Here is a 15,130-nt window from a genome sequence, read left to right on the forward strand (position 1 = left end):
GTGTTGTAATGCTTGCAAATCCTGAGTGGTAGTAATCACTTCTCTGAAGAACTGCAGAATGGTTTCTTATCTCTAAATGGACTTCTGGGTATTTCAACCCATTATCTGCTTGTCCAGCAGTCTTGGGTAGCTGGAATTCATCTGTATAGGACTGCTTTCTTTTCCTCCTCTTTACCTAGCATGCCCCCACCCAACCCCTCTGCAAAAAAAACAGGATTTCACTTACGTCTTTTGTTTACATATTGACCTACCAGTTTGAACTTCTGATGTTCGAAGAGCTACACCTTAGGGAGAAGTGTTGAGCTAGTCCAGGAATGATTTTTCTATGAACTATAAAAGCCCTTCTGTTTCAGATGACCACCTTACATTCTAAAACAAGTAACAGAACAACTTGTTTGCACAGTGGTTTGTGAGACTTTACAGCTACTACCTTTTTTCCGATAATGCTTTTTTGGGTTTGGGTTTTTTTGTTTGTTTTGGGGTTTTCTGTTTGTTGTTGTGGGTTTTTTAGTGAATTTATAAGATCTGCTGATACAGTCTCTAGTTTTCAATTCAATCTTACTAAAATCTCATACTGCAGGCAGTTCTACATTGGAACACAGGATAGTTACACCAGTGTTGGTGTAACTAACTCCACACATGCACAAGCCCCATATTTTAGAATTATCATCAAGATGGCAGTAATCTTTTTCCAAGTACATGAATGTTGGAGCCTTCTTTTTCCATCTGTTTTGGAACATTATTTCAAATCTGAAGCTGTACTTGAAGGACGCTTGGATATTGCTTTCCTGTCCTGTTTTCAGACTCTAGCAGGTATTTCCTTCTCAGCTCTGAGTAAGCTCTGCTGTCCTTGAGCAAGTGTCCTGAGGAACATCAGGCTCCACTTCACCATTAGACAGGCTATGGGAGTTCAGCTGGTGAACAGGAGGCTGCCTGTTCTTGTTGCTCATTTAAATCGTGGCAACCGCGTTCAAGTGAGATTCCACTGAACAGAATTAAGAGATCACTGGCTGTGGCCTGGTCTGGTGTTGTAGATGCCAGCAACATCCAACCTCTGTTTGGATGATCAGAGAAGATGATTTGATTTTGTCACAACTGCTATCTGCAAATAGCTCAGTCATGTTTGCCATAGGAGTTAAAAAGCAATTTGTTCCACCAGTCCGTGTTCCAATAGTCAGTTGTGTCTTTTTTTCAACTGGGAGTCCTCAGATCACTGATTTTTGCTTTCTAAATAGGTTATTTAAATACGCCGTTATTATAGCTATACAACTGAAGTTCTTTTCTGTGTTCTGCTTTACACGAAAATGTGTGTGTATCCAAGTACCCTTAAACTCTTACGATAAGATAAACTGTAAACTATATCTGAGTAATTTTATCTGAAAGCAGCCTGCAGCTTTACTGTACAGATGCTCTTTCGGTAAATGAAACGCTACTTATCTTAATTATTAGTGTTAATGGTGTGCTGTGGGCCCATTATTTGCTAATGTCAGGTAGAATGTAAGTTACGTCTTTTTATGCTTGACAAATGTGACAGTAACCGTAATTCTGACTATCTTGTCTGAATGGATCAATGGCATGTGCGTGAGTAGTTGCTGGCAATCACCTCTAATGCCAAAGCAGGCTGTCTTCTCTTCTTTCAAGCATCTTCTGCAGGCACTGTTATTACTAAAATGCCACATGCTACTAATTTGTCAGGTGCATGTGCTCCAGAGCACGCTCTAACTGATGAACGTCTTGTAGTTTCTCCTTGTGCATTCATCTCTTTTTAAAGGTCTCTCTGCTCTTAACAGAAACTGGTGTGTTTCTGTCCAAGAGTGTGATGCTAACTACTGAATGTCTGTGGCATTAATATAAGTAGACATAAATAGAGCAAGGCCTCTACAAAAACATGTATTTTCCCATCATACAAACTATACCTGTGTTCAGATACTATTTTTGAACGGAAAATTTGCAATGGCTTCCTGGACCTCTGTACTCGGTGTTACGAGTACATAAAGTCCATTCTGAAGCCATCTTTACAGGAAATTGAGATTCAGATTCCCTTTTCTTTTGTCCAGGTAAAGTGGTTACACTTTTTTAGTGCGTGTGTATCTATGTACATAAAATACATTTTCATTTACCAGGGAGGATTCATATATATGGGATAGTTCTTCTCAAAATGCAAAGTATCCCAAGAGTCAGTGAAAGAAAAGGGAGATGTGAATGAAGCTGGCTGAAAGTTTTGGTCTTATTTGTAATATTCCTGTTTTGCAAGATACGGAGAGGAAATAGATGTATGTATTTTTTTTTCTTGAAACAAAAACTGAGCTAGTTTACAGAATTTGAAGAGATATGTACAAATAGTTATTCCTGCTTGCTAGTTATCAACGGATGATGTTTGTAGGGTTACTGTCTTTGTTTTCATGAAATAAGAGTTTAAAGTTTGGAGGAAAAACTGTACGTCTTAAGTAAAACTGAAGATGAATCTTTACAAGAGTGGTGAAATTAACTTTTAGCTGCATTAAATGTCTGTGTGTTTAAATGTTCTAATAGTTGCACGCTGCACAGAATAGCATTTATATATAATTCATGTTTCTTGTACCAAGTGCTGAAGGAGTCACCTGCAATAGTGATACCTAAGAAGTTGTCACGTTCATTACAGTTCTGTTTTCCTCCTTTCTTCCCAGCATTCCCAACCCATCCACTATGTGGATTTTTTTCTCCTGTCTTTTTTTAGTGTCTTCTTTTGGCTTTTCTCTAGCAAAACTATAGTGAAGAGTTTGCTGTGCGAAAGCACTTGTTCAAAGGGTCATGTGGAGTATTAATATATTTGATAAATCTTTTCTTCATTTTTCTTAGGAGATAAGTTTTACCTGGGATTGGTGAACTGGGGAGTCCTAATGCAGATCTTGGGCTAAACACATGTAGGTAGTACTGTTCCCCCATTTCCCTCATCAGTTACCACTGCCATCACTTGATTATCAGAAGTGGGAAATCAGTCAGGAAATCCTGCTCTGATTAAGTCTTTTGGCACTTTAATTCCAAAAATTATTTTATTACTGAGAAAGAAATGCCTGGGCATGGAGATTCACAGTACTGATGAAAAACACTTGAACTTGCCTGCAAACCTTCAGAAAATTTCCCCCTCTTAGAGAACCTTTTCTCTGCGTTCTTAAATTCTGTGTGATTAATCAAAGAATAATTGGAGTAATTTATTAACTTTGACAGTCAAATTGTCTTCTACATCAAGGTACTGTTCTTCTAGCTCTGGCAGTGGGCAAAATTAAATCTTTAATAGAAATCTTAGTCTTCACCAAAAAAAGAAGTGGAAAATAGTATGTATTATGTAGCATGTTACTTTTTCTTGCTTTCGGGGCACAGAGGTAACGGCTAGTAGAGCATCTGAAAGGTGAGTGTGTTGTGTGTGGATACTTCCACTGATCTGATGTGTATAATGATAGTAGTTGAAACTGCTGAAGGTGAATCCATTTGCATTTCTTTTCAAAATCAGGTCTTTGTCTGTCGCTGAGACTTATACGCGTTTTTTTGTTTTGGATATAGTTTCAAGATGTTCTTTGGCACCTTTAACCGTTTTTCTTTGTCTTGTAACTTGTTTTATAGTATGTAAAGAGTGTTCTGTTGTGAGACTGAAGCAACCTGCATATTATGAGTTCTGAAGTACTGTCAAAAAGATGCGTTGTGGAATGAAACAATGGCATTGTGTCGAAAGCGTTCTGTCTTGATGGCTCTGCTCTGCAGAACTCTGAATGATTTCAAGAACTGGAATAGTTTTAGGATTTTAAGTTGTCTACCTCAGCTCTTCAATTATTTAAGTAAAAGCTGTGCTGTTTTCAAAAGGTCACTAACAACGGTTTGGAGCTAGCTACAAGAAATGGTTCTCAGAACTCCCCAATTGCTTTGTAAGATAGTGTTGAATTGTTACAGTTTTTGGTTTGTTTGTGTGTTTTTGGTTTTTGAACTTTCCACACTCTTCTGAAGGTACTTAGAAGGGTGCTCAGTATTTACTGTATTTGGTAGTGTGAAGGTGGATGGGTTTTTATCTCACCAGGATTGGATAGCACTTTGGCTGCAATGTCATCTTCCTTTTCCATCCTTCATATTTTAATAGAAGCATTAGAATTTTATGAAACTTAATTAATTCAGAAGGAAACTGGTGTTTACACAGGCAGATTATGTAATGCTTACAGCTGTGGGTGTGCTTTCATGCTTCGTATCACGGAAGGAGGGGGGATGTTTTAGGTCCTGAAAGCAATGTTATCTGCACTTAATTGTATTTTCACCCTTTCTCCTACAGCCCTTCCAACATCTTCGTCTGGAAGAGCAGAGGGTAGGTGAAGCTCTTCTAGAGACAGGCTTTTCTTTAAAACACAGCTAGTAAAATGGCAGAGGTGGAAGTACCTGGGTTTTGTTTTATTTTTTCCTTGAAAGTGCAAAGGAAAATAGGAAGAATCTGTTATTGATACTATGAAATAGGCCTTCGCTGTAGCCAACAGCCTGGGAATTTTTTTGCTTGCTTTTCTTATCCCTGTATTGCGAAAGTTTACTGTCCTGATGGGATTTCTTTTTGGAATGCAGAGGTGTGTTCTAGCTAAAAGCATGTGCTTTGCCTAATAAGCCTTCCTGTCCATTGAGCCCAGCTGGCTGCTGCAGTCTGTATGTGTTTTAACTAATTTTTATGTCCATGCTTTAAATTTTTGCATTAAATGACAAAACAAGCACAATGTTCGTAAATGAAACTGAGCGCTGTAATCTAATTTTTGTTCTCAGTGTGCAGCATTATTTAGTCAAACAGCCTACTAAAAAGGAAGATGTGGAAATCAGCACCATTTACGTGCCGCCAGTGTTAAGTCATCAGCCTTTGTTGGAGGGAAAGTTGGTAACTGAGTTAAGGGCTTAGCATTTCCTTTTGTAAATACAAAAGTCAAGCGAAGAGAACACGGTCTGGCGGGTCAGCACAAAATGTTCTTGTCAAATTTTCTTATCTTTTGCTGTAGGAGATTATGCACACCATCAATGTGTAGCACTTAGTTGGAGTCTAAGTAAGGATGGGTTAATTCTCAGGTTTGCTGCAGTCTTGCAGCCAGGTCTCAAGCTGGTAAAACTTCTGAGTACTCAGACTCTGAAATTCAGCCACGTGTCTTTCCAGTTTGGTCCAAATTATGAATGAATAGGATAAATGTTAGAAGATGAAGCATGGCATAGAAATCCTGTTTCAAAGTAGTCATGAATCACTATTTGCAAGTCCACAACAGTGACACTGGAATTGCTGCAGCAAGATTATTCTTCATGTATTTGTGGAAATTAAATGTTTTTGTTCTTATGCCCCCTCTTCTTCTTGTCTCTCAGTTCTTGTAGCTGTGAGTGATGGGAGATGTTTTCTTTTTAGGAAAACACTTGCCAGTGGGAAAAGGGATACTTCTTTATATCTTCTGTGATCACTCACGGATTTTGAGACTGCTGGATTTTATGTCCTTAGCTGTAGACAAAGGCAGACTTACCTGTAGTAGATGCATTACTGTAAAGTGGGCTTCAGTCTTGAGATCTACGGAGCCTTAGTTACAAGGCTAGTGCTGCGTCACCTTGAGTGCTCTGCTAGGTAGTGCTGCTCCTCTGCTTCTGCCTGTGGCCCTGGGGGTGACAGCAGCAGCAGCTGGGTTCTGGTACAGTTCCCCTTGCCTCCCTGGGCACTTTCGCTGCCGGTTGGGCTGTGTGCCCTTGTTCCTTTTTCTCTCCTCCAGACCCACAATGCCTGGCTCTGGTTTGCAGCTGCAGTTGCTTCTTCTGTGGTTTTATGGCTGAATGTGAAGATGTTGTGGGTAGTACCAGTCAAATATACAAAGCTCTGGCCACTTTCCGCTCTGCTGTCAGGTGCCAGAGGAATTTTTTCTTTAATAAGATGCAGCAGTTGCTTGGAAGTTAAATAAAAAACAAACAACACCCAACCCCACAACAACAATAATAAAAAACAACAAAAATACGTGTCTGTAACTGTGTTTGGATCTCTACAGCGGTAAGCACAGACTTTAGTGAACTCCTGTAGTTTAAAGCTGCTACGAGTAGAACCTTGTCCCTTTGCTGTGAGCGTGCAGCGCCTGACCTGCACACACGTGCTCTCCTGTTCTCATGTTCAGTGCAGGCAAGAGTCTGAGCTGGGTTGAGATGAAGATTTGAATCCCTTTGATGGTTCTCCATGTTGCTCCTCAAAAAATTGCATTGCAGTGAGGCTCTATAGACTTTTTTTTTTTTTTACACAAATGTCAGTGAACAGATTTAGGGCCTGGATGTCAGCTCCCTTCACTTACAGGTTTCCCGTATGTTTATTAAACTGTGACTGATGAGATTCAAAGTAAATTTCCTGAAGTCAAAACTACTGATGATGATGCATCAAAAAAATACAAATAATGTAATTACACTATTAAAAAAGGGCAAACCTTTGCATGTGACTGACTTAAAAAAAAACCCAACCCAACCAACCACCTTTTTTTTTTTCTTCTAATAGTACTCCTTTTAGTAACATGGAGAACTGATTATTAAAAATATCAGGATGGATTTCTCTACACTTGATTGAAAAATTTCAATTCAGAAATTTGTCTCCTTAGTTCTTCTGAACTAAGCAATGTCACTAATACAGGAAATGTAATGTGTTAATTGTTTACAGGCATCTCTGAGAAGGGAATATATGGATTTTTACTTAATGCTATTATTCGGTACATATAAAAACCCAACAAAATATTGTTGAGTGGCTGGATGTTGCTGGAAAAAAATCAACATGTGAGAAGATCTCTTCAGCTGTAGTCAACAAACTGAAAAGAGAAACAAGGATTTTTCCTGCAAGGTTGTCATCCTGCATTTCTCAGGTGAAGGTTTCAGCATTATAACTGAAACTTTGTTGGGAGAGGAAAAAAAAAAAGTGTTTTTAACAGTCCTGATAAGTGATGGAAATTCAGAAAGCGCTTCACAGCCACTATGACCTTTACAGTATTAAATCTGTCCAAGGATAGTTATCCCAGCTTCTCAGTAGCACTTGGAAACCATCGAGAGCTAGTGTCCTTGGGTTTTTGAGTTTACTGCCAGTGTATGTTTGAAGTTCTATAGTATGGGAGCAACAGAAATTTCAACACAAAATACAAAGATTGTATATTATACTAGAGGTTCAGTTTAAATACAGCTAGGTAAGGTTAGACACTTCAAATGTAACAAACTTACGCTCTTTTCTGTCATAATGGAAGGTTGGTTTTGAGGTAATTAATTGGTAGTATCTTGGAGGCAGGTGGAAAGGAGCAGACAGCTGAAACTGTAGTGTAGTATTTCAACAAAAAAGGCAAGTATTTGTTACGGCAGCATTTTTTTTTTTCTTAAAGTGGACAAGATGCTCAAAACTCAGGTCCAAAAACCACGTTTTACTAGTGAAGTACCAAATTGAATGTGTTGTGTTGTGGTTTTGTTTTATGTTGAGTTTTGGGGTGGTGGTGGGTGTTGTTACTTTCTGGGGTGGAGGGGAGGATTTTTTGATTGCTTCTGCAATCACCTAGAGGAATCAAAATTTCTCTACTTGGAAACCACACCTTCCCCAAGCCCCCCTGAACAACAGGAGTTAGCATTTCATGTTCCCTGATCTTGAGGAGCAGTAGTAATGTAACTGGACCCCTCTTCCCAGCTCATTCCTTTGAGAGGCAGGTAAAATGAACTTACTTTGCAAAACAAGTTAATGTTCTGAATGCAGTGTGAAGCGTTAAAACATAGTATTTTGCTGTAAGTTGTACGTAAAAAGACAGAGCAGCTCTTTGCTAAGAAACTGTCACCCACCTTCCTACACATATTGTGATTAATGATTATTCTGTGGGACCACAGCAGTTTGCTAACTCTTTGAATGGACGAAGGAATAAAATTGTCATGGGAATGCTTATTTCCCAGTTTGTTAGTTTGTTTTTTTCTGAAGAGTCATTCATGTTAACAGTTTTTAGTGTGAGAAATCCAAACTCCTTTCCTCTTCCAAAAGGTGTTTTGTGTTCATATTGCTTTAATAAGTTTTTCTAAGATGACTTCATGTCTGTAGAGTTCAGAATATCTGTCTAAATCTTAAATGTTCTGAAGAGGGGACTGCAGTTGTGACAGTCTGTCTTGTCTCTGTAACTTCAGGTTTGCAAATCTGTATGGAAACTTTATAGTGAGTAAAAGACCTTTTAATTTGCTCTAGTAAAATGGATTATTAATTTGTTTTGTACTGAGCTATGAGGAAATAGTAAGCTTCAGCTTACTAGATATCAAAGCGTGTTCTAAGCATATTGAGAGTTTGCTTTCATTCTGTGGATGTTCCTAGGTAGTAATGTGCTAGTGGGCTTAGAGTATTCCTGTACACACATAGCTGGGTGAACATAAATTTGTCCTCAGATGCCAATGTTGTAAGTGGAACTAGACAAGCAAAATCTGTAGGTTGTTCATTATAGTTTGACTTCGTGCTTCCTACCAGTACAAGCACTGTGGTTTGAGACCCTGTGAATGTTCTGTCTTACTTTCTCCAGAAGACTTGCCATGCAATTTTAGGGAACGCACCTGTTCTCTGGTGGTGACTATTCGGTCTGTATGGGTTAATCGTCTTTTCTGCGTCAGCACGTTTTTCTGGCATGTTTTTAAGGGAGGAATGTGGTTCTTGGGAATGGTTTGTGGTGTTTTGGCCAAATCTGTCTTTGGAAGGGGAATCAGCAATGTTCTGTATGGCTCTTGTAAAACCAAAAGGGAAGTTTATTTCATTGTTTTATAAAGTTTTTTTAATGTAGGCACTGTGAGGGGACTAGAACTTGTCTTCAGCTCCTGTTAGACAAAGAAGAGGTTTTACTTTTATGGCAAGAAGAGAGTTTGGCTTGTGTTCCCTATTTGCTTGTCATATGTATCATCATTGAAACCCACATTGTCAGAGAAGTTGTAAGCAAGGGGGTTAGTTTCTGTACTACCAGTTGGCTTGCTCTGCTACAGTAAATACAGAAATGTCATGTATAATAACCCTTAAAGTCTTTGACAGAATGGTGCATAACTCGTAGGAAGCTCTTAAAAGCAGAGATGTTTTTTACCAGACGAATGCTTTTTGGTTAGGCTCAACAATGGATCTACCCTGTTTAGTGCAGCATTGTTTGTGGGTTTGTTTTTCTTTTTAAATAAAACAAATAGTTGCTAATAGATGTACACTGTCACACTATTGCTGCTCATTTTCTACTAGTCTCGTTTTTTGCTGAGAGTATTTGTCCTGTAAATAAGTCATGCCCATAAATAAGTCGTGCCACAGAGAATCTGTGCTGTAGCATCATCCCATCCATCTTTCCTACTAGCAGAATTGCTTTGACTTTGATGTGGGCTAATTAAGTTCACATATTTTTATGGACATCTTAGAGTAGTTAAAGGACAGCTGAAATATCTGTGCTTTTCTAAATGAGGCTGGAGGACCAGTTAGGACTTTGATCCTACGTATCCTGAAGTTCCTTTTTTCTTTCCTTTCTGAAAGGATGCCGTCTAGAGTATTTCCATCAAAGCAGTATGGCAGACTTCCCAAGAACATACTTGTTTTCATATGAAGAATCTGATTTCTCAGTTTTATGCAGGGCAAAATACAGTCTCTGCAGCATGGGCAGGGTTTAATAAGACTCTGCACAGCATCAGACAGGTTTGTCTGTTTTACTCGCTCCTTGAATTGCTTCCCAAGTCACATGCTCACAGATTAGATCAATACATTACCTAACAGGACGTTTGAAAACATTTCCACGATTTGCTGACATGGGGGAATGGTGAGGTAAAGTAATAGATTTTGCACTGGATCTTAGAATACACTACTGCGGTATTGGCAAGCCTGTTGTTCACATGTGAAATTTGCTACTGCAGTGGTGCATTGCAGGAAATAGATAAAAATCAACACACAGAACATAGCCACGCATCTTACCTATTCAGGGAAAGAGACGTGCTTTTGAACCTTCAGCAGCTTACGTGTTTTCACAAGGCAAATACAGTTTCCACTTTTAAAATAATCTTCCTATAGAAGGACACGGGATTTAATTTGAACAAGATCCATTATTTAAATGGTTTAAAAACACAAAAGGCTCTTAAATGCATCTTTTATAGAGTACTTGAGAAATCATTTAGATTTGTAAATGCTAGTGGTGGGGATGCACACCTACCAAAGGAGAAGCAAATAAGCAATTTCTGCATAGTTATTTGAATTCCAGGGAATTGCTTTGTTCTTGTTGAAAGGCAGCTTTTTACTACTGTGACTGTATATGGGAAAACCAAAATTACAGCTTCAGAGCATCCTCCTGTTTTCTCCTCTAGCTTGTGCTGTCTGGCTTTCAACTTGTGCAACTTTTTATTTTTTTCCTCCCAAGTTTCATTACAGCCTTGTACCTCCTGTGGAATTTCATACTAAACAAAAATCGGAAAAAAGTAGGTTTTTAAAATAAATAAAAATTTTAAAAATCTGATTTAATGTCTAGCTCTTGGTGTGATGTATGATCCAGAGTATGGAAAGCAGGAAAAAAATCTGTATGTAGAGGTTAAATGCTACCTAGTCAGGTCTGTTTCACCTCCAAGTAAAATTGTTAATTTCATCAAAGTTCTCCAGTTTTAATTGGCTTGTGCTGCTCTTGAGAAGAGCCCTTGAACCAAAGCTGTGGGTTTTGGAGCTTGGATAGACTTTATCTCCAGCATTGTTCTTATTTAAGAAGATGCCTTTGTTGCAGAGTTGATTCAGAAAAACGCGTTGTGTTGTTGTGTCTCTTCCAGCTATTGCCCATCCATATGATCCCTTACCTCAAGTGTGTTGGAGTTCCCTTCAGTGTACTCCAAGCTTAAGGTAGTGCAGATTGTCAAGGGAAGTAACTCTCCAGCAGCATAGCCGGCTAATTGTTTTAGAGTGGGAAGGTGGGATTGCTGCACAGACAGCTGCAGTTGCTCTAAATGTGTGTCACTGCCCCTCATTTGGAGGTGTTTCCACCTACACAGCCAGTGGAACAAATCATGCTGATGAGGACTATTCACGTAAAGTCACCTTATTTCAGAAAAATGCAGAACAGTTTAAATCAGACCCTTCCAGTAAGAAGGGGACGAAGAAGACTAGCGTACTGATGTTTTCCATCTTTGTTTAGTGCAGAGCCTCACTGGAGTTTTGATCTTACTGAATGAAAGACAATGTTAAAACCAATGCATTATTCTTGGGGGGGGGGGGAATGACTTGAAGTAGTTCACTTGGGAATGGGAAAGGTCACTTTAGGATAGGATGAGCCTAGCGTATAACGGCATATATGTCAGCAACTGCTAGATCAAGTTCAGTAGATGAGAACTGAACTACCTGTCCTCAAGAGGTCTGGTTCTTTCTGGAAGAAGGGCTCTTCGGAAGGCTTTTCTGGCCCCACAGATCAGTCTTTGTATGTATCAGCCTAGTATTTCTGGATAGGGAAGTGAGGGAGAGGAGGTTGTCTCTCCTGAAATAACTCGGTGATTTTCCTGACCCGCCCCCCTCTTTCCCCCCTGCCCCCCCTCTCTCTTCCCCTTTTACTGGTCTCTGCAGCTGTAGTACATTTGGACACAGTGGTAAATGGTCTTTAATGCTATTCTCTAAATTGAATGCTCTCAAGAATTCAGAAAAGCATGTGGAGTCATAAAAAAAACTACTATATAACCTGACACTCAATATGTATGGAAGCATTTTTAAAGCTTTTTATGTGGAACCTGTTTGCAGTATTTATTTATTTTTTTTAATGGACTCAAAGCTATTTCAAACTTGATGCTTTCAGTTCATATCAGTGAGTCTCCTTATTTTATGCAGCACCTTTTTCCTACTGCTGCTTGGTGAAAAGTTACCCTTGTTTTCCTTGATAGTGATAGGGAGTGAGCCCCTGGCAGTTCAGGGCTGGAACTACTAATGTAACTACTCCCTGTGCTCTAGAACTGCTTGGTAATATCCTATTTTTTTTTATTTAATTACCTATTTGGTAATATACCTATTTTTGGTACAGTTTAGAGAAGCAAAGTGGATCCTCTGGCTGTTGATTCAGAAGTCAGTGGATGCTGGGATATTACCTGCTTTGTTGAAGTTTCTGGGATAACATAATCCATGTTTTTCATCCTTCAGCAGAATGGATAGTGTTATTTCAAAAGATGTTTGTGGTCCTTTCAAGCTTATTCTGAGTGTTGTTGCTTCCAGCTGGCGTTGTCTAGAAGATGCTTTCATAGGTGGCCTCTTTGCTCAGGCGTTACGAAGCAGCCCCGCTGTATTGCTTGTGCCCCGTGAACGTGAAGGCTTTACCTGCGTGTTCCTCTTGTGTCTTGTCTTTGGGTCAGTGCCTGTTTTTTGTTACTAACAATTTGCTTTTCTCTAGAGCATTTTTCTGGTGACCAGCTAACTCTCTTGAGGGCACGGTACCTCTCTTGTCATCTTCCTGCCCTTTGAGCAGAGAATAAAAACAGTTGTTTACTGTGTCCAAAGGCACAAGACAAAATATTGTCAGGCTTCCACAGTCATTTTTGTCTTTAATTTTACACTTGAGAAGACCCGTTCAGAAACTGGAAACAACCTAATTGGTCTTTTTTTTTTTTCTTTTTTTTTTTCTTTTAAACTCAGTTCTACCATTATTATTTCTGTGGATGGAGATCCTGGCCCAATCAAAATATTTGGCCAACCGTGCTTTGGTTCCTGGTGGGTTAGCCACACTGCTGTTGTGGCAAGCTGTCATTCCTGCAGAAGGTAGCTCAGGCTGCTTTATTAATTGGGATAAACTCCCATTTTCTCCAGCCTCCAGAGAATTTGTCAGCCTGGCATCAGAGCACCACAGAACACTTAGCAGAGGCTTGTCACTGCCAGATGAGGAAATTGAGAGAATTTGTCAAAACTAAAAAATATAACTGAGAAAGGAATAGAATTGGTGTGTTTTTAAAACTTCTAGACCAAAAAGCACTAATTAAGCAGATCATTCAAAATATTCTGATCTTGGCCTCAAAAACTGCAAGTCGTCTTTCTCTTGTGTGGTTGCTAGTGTGTCTAGCAAAGATAGGAAGGGAAAAAGAATTGTCTTAAAGATTTGAATTGCAGAAAATATTTAATCATTATTTCTCTGGTGCTAGGTACTCTGCAACTAATATTTTTTTCAAAATCAGGGTTAAATTAAGATAAAATGATTGAGGTTCAAACAAGTGAGTTTAATGTACATGTTACTTTGCCTTATCAAAAAAACAGGTAGTTCGTGCCCTTGCTGGGATTAGCATCTTGAGTAAGGTGTAAGGGAACAGTTTTATCAGTTTGGAGGGGAAAAAGTTTCCTCGAGTTGCTTCCTAGCATTGCCCTGTTAGCAGACTAGCGCTATGCAGACATCTTCTTTTTGCTGCACCAGTATGGGAGCCAGCAAATACACTGGTGCAGAGCAAGCACCTTAGATTTCATGTTTGCTATTGAACAGAGCTGAAATATTGAATTGTTTTTCTGCCGCTATCTAAACAAACACTTAGAACAACTCAGTTTAAGAAGTTACATGTACTTGGCGCTTTTATTTAAGATGACTTTCTGAACACTTACTGAACCACAAAATTCTTTAACTAGTACACAGTGTTGCTAGTACTAATAAAAAACCTTTACTACTACCCCTGACCTTAAGGAGCTGGAAACAAAATTTACAATGTTGATGGTGTGTTCTTTTAAAAAAATAATTGGCATTTCTAATCAGACAGTATCATAATTAAGACTTGGTTGCAGGAAATGAGTGAACAATACTTAAGTTGATTTTTTTTTTTAAGAGCTGATGTGTCAGTAATGTGCGCTGACTCAGAGTTACTCTGAATCATCCTATCAGCATATGGAGGAGTGATTAATATGCCATACCATGGAGAACTGTAGGATCAATTCCTTCTTTTTGTTTCTTGAAACCAAATAATGTGGCTTTGAAGTTTTAAGTATTTAAATTTATGAAATATGCTAGCCACTATACTAATGGGTGACGGGTGTGTGGCATGCCAGCCTTAGGAAAGCAGGACAGTGAATCTTGACATAAACGTAGACTAAGAAGTGATAGAAATGTTGTAAGGCAGATCTGACCTAATTTTGTTGCTCTTGCGGTGCAAAGAGTACTCAAGAGTAATAAATCTTGTCAGCTGTGGTTTAATATTGCCTTTCTCCTCCCACAAGGCAGAAGGAAATGCTGCTGTTGGAATAGCCATGGTATCTCCATCTTCAGCAAAGAAAGCAGCAGTGGTCGGTTATATGTCCTTTCGTGATTATCTGTCCTTTTATTTAAAAAAAAACAAACAGGCTAAGGGAAGCATGCTCTTTGTCACTCAACATGTGCTGCTGTGTCTGTGTTACATTTGGACAAGAACTGGTTGCAACATGGGTGGGTAAGAATGGAAATAAGTTGTGCCTAGGCTGTAGTCTAGACATGGCAAGTTGAATAGGAGAGGCAAAGAGTGACCAAGAGGATTGACTGTATCTAAAATATTAAGACCAGGAACTCTGAATATGTGTAAATGTTTAAATTTCCCTTAAATGTGTTGATCTGTGGCACAGTGATGGCATTTGCACTTTATATTTGAAAAGTTTCAGTTGAAAGCCTGACTTTTCTGGGTTTGTTTTGTTTTTTCTTTTCCCTGTTGTGCTCTTAAACTAATGAACACTGCAGGCTTGAAATTGGCCTCTTGACTTTTGTTCCTGTGTCTGTAAGGGATCAAGAATTCAAGAAAGCAGAGGATATTTTTTTTTTTTATTGCAGGAGCTGTCACAGGTTCCTAAGGCTCTGAGCAAGTGGACCCTCCTGGGTTGTTTTAGCCTCCTTGCCTGTCCCACCGGTGTGTGGAAGCATCACTGGGGAAAAGAGGATGGGACTTGATGTGCTTGTTTCTCGTAATACCTAGTTTTAACTCAAAGCAAGTTTAAACATAGAACTATAAAACTGTAACAGGAGGGGAAGGTATTGAGAATGACAGATACTCTGCTGCTAGGCATCTCATAGCATTGCTAAATTTTGCCTCTTGACTTCAGGGCTAGCAGCTTCTCCTGCCGAAATAACTGCTGCCATAGTTGTACCAATGTTAACTTTGGAATAGGCTTCTCTATTTCTCACAGAAATCCTGCTTCAAAATTCAACAGCCATGAGTGGGACTCCTT

The 15,130-nt window shown here is 39.1% G+C and overlaps 1 protein-coding gene across 3 annotated transcripts in view; it reads left to right on the forward strand.

The window, feature by feature from the left end:
- The window catches only part of USP22 (ubiquitin specific peptidase 22), a 110,832-nt gene that overhangs the window by 20,754 nt on the left and 74,948 nt on the right, over positions 1-15,130 (forward strand). The window lies entirely within an intron of this gene.

This window comes from Falco naumanni, chromosome 4 (genome assembly GCF_017639655.2).
Source record: "Falco naumanni isolate bFalNau1 chromosome 4, bFalNau1.pat, whole genome shotgun sequence".
Taxonomy (NCBI): domain Eukaryota; kingdom Metazoa; phylum Chordata; class Aves; order Falconiformes; family Falconidae; genus Falco; species Falco naumanni.